General features: G+C 38.4%; 1 protein-coding gene across 9 annotated transcripts in view; it reads right to left on the reverse strand.

Annotated features, from left to right (window-relative positions):
* Positions 1-2,500, reverse strand: part of FOXP2 (forkhead box P2) — a 431,849-nt gene that overhangs the window by 63,549 nt on the left and 365,800 nt on the right. The window lies entirely within an intron of this gene.

Raw genomic sequence — 2,500 nt, forward strand, 5'->3', positions numbered from 1 at the left:
TCCAGTTTCAGTCAGAATCTGTTATTTTAAGACCACAGTACTGTGGCACTCTATTTCCAGAGGCATCAGATCCGATCAGACTCAAGCTTTATGTTTCGCATCTCTTATGTATTCCTGCAAGAAATTTAAGCATTGGCTAGTACAAATGTGTATTTAAAAATAAATGATCACATGGCAGGGCTCTCAACACTTCATAATCAATCATCTTATCAAGTGTCATAATGTTACGAATAGAAAAATCTATTGAGACCATTTCAAAAGATATGATTAAAACAGACAGTAAAATAAGTATCTTAAAGCAGGAAATGTTTTACACAATAAAGACACTTAGCCTAGAAAAATATTTGCGTAATACAGCACTTCAGTATAAGAAGTATATTTCTTGCTCAGTTAGTCTTTTAAGGAAGTCTGATTTATAGAGGAAAACAAATGCCGCGGACATATTGGAGTACGGAGGAAGGGCTGCCACCTCAGTCCCCCAGCCTCTGCAGAGAAACACGTGTTCTCAGTCATTCCTGACCGAAAACTGAAAGTTGAGAAACCTTGTCATCATATTATCAGTTTGTCTACTAACATTTAAGAATGCATTTTTGTGTAGGTGCTCTTCTGGACACAGGTTTATCGTCCATCCTTTCTATATCAGAAGAGCCTGAGGTATGTGCTGAACCGCTGCAGCAGACACGCTGTGTGAAACCATTGCTTGAGCTAAGCAGGACGCAATCAAACAGCTGTCAGCACGCCAAGTTTTCCACCCGTGAAAAAGCAGCCACTCGCTTGTCTAGCAAAATTCAAATGTTTTTTCTGTATATAATAGCAAGCTGGCATATAAATATGGCTTTGTGAGATGTTTGTAGGACATTCCAGTGTTCTGTAAATCAGCAAAAATAATATTGTTATTAGTAAAATAAACCGTGAACAAATCTTAAGAGGAAAAACTTTTCTAATATTTGTTACTTGAATCTATCCCGAAAGACTTTGTATAAATGTAACAGAGGAAAAAAAGAAACACAAGTCTGTTGAAGTTTACTTTTAGAAGAAATTACTTTATCTAGTATGACACTGAATACCACTTTTCACACAATTCATCCCAGCGTAATTATGGCCTTAAAATATTGACTAATTAGGAGTCTGGAAGTAAAAGTACCAGCCATTACTAAAAAGTCTGCTAATCTTTTGCAAACAACAAATGAATTTTAAGAATGAAAATTCCAAAGGTCTTACTCTAAACTACAACTGGAAAAGACAAACCAAACTTCCAATCAGAATCAGACGCTTGTGGGGAGGAATTTAATCTCAGCTATCACTGGATTCCTTCTATAGTCAACACAGCAAGGAAATCCCGAGGGAAGTTCATCTGATCTAGTTTAGGCATCTATTTTACCCTCTCTGAATGTGCCCATCGCGCTCCTTTGAGTGTAGACTCACTTTGAGTAGACACCTAACTTTCAGATGGTCAGTGCTGGTTGTTACCTTCTGTGACACCAAGAAGTTTTTTAGTATTGGAAACACCATACCTCTATGCAATAACGTTTTATTCTAAGTCTGCCTGGTCCTAAGGGCAGGACAAACAAGGTTTTACAACTCTGGGATGCGTGAGCAAAGAGCAGAATTCACTGACTGGAGTCAGTGTTCAGTTTCCTCTGAAGTCAGTAAGAATTTCCTCTGTTTACGTGAGAACTGAATTCGCCTTCTTGTAACAATTTTGCCTCAGTGATGCTATTCAACTTCCACATGCCACACAGAAATGAGAAGGCAGAGAGGAAGATGGACACCTTCTCAATTAAACCATTACCTTTAACCTTTAGACCTTGCAAGAATTTTCCTAACGCTTACATGCTTACTGCTATAATATATAGCAAATCGTGAAGGTGTTGCACACTTGCTACTCCACTTCTCCTCTTACCTTTACATCCCCTCTATCCTCCCTGGCCTATATATTTTCAAACACACAAGTGAAAATTCCCATCTAAACAGAGTGAAGATCAACTCAACTCTGTAAGTGGCACTGATTTATTCATGCTCCGTGCTAAAGACTCCAGCCAGTAAGACACGCAGCAAGACTCATGCTGCCGCACTCAGTCTGAAACACAGATTCCCCTTCACCAGGCACATTTCTGCCAGCTTTCGTAGGATCTGCTCTAAATCTGCTCTGACTGGGTACTTGCTCTTATATTTGGAGACACACCTGCTTTGCGGTACACTTTAAGAGCTTCTGTCTCCAAATTTGTTTTTACCCTCTTTTTCTAAGGTCACTTTCAACTGCATAAGCTGAAGTAAAGAACCTAACGTTTCAGGATGATGGAGAAAAGCATGAAAAAACCAAACCTGGCAGCCAAGACCATTAGCAAAAATACATGTTTATGTAGATAATATTGCCTTTAAGAGAATCTTATGCGAGGATCCATATGTTTATATTGTACCTGATATGTATCTTCTTTGCCATAGATAAAGGACAAGGCATTTTGAAAACTTCTTGAATTTTAAATCAGCAAAACGTATT

This window comes from Larus michahellis, chromosome 1 (genome assembly GCF_964199755.1).
Source record: "Larus michahellis chromosome 1, bLarMic1.1, whole genome shotgun sequence".
Taxonomy (NCBI): domain Eukaryota; kingdom Metazoa; phylum Chordata; class Aves; order Charadriiformes; family Laridae; genus Larus; species Larus michahellis.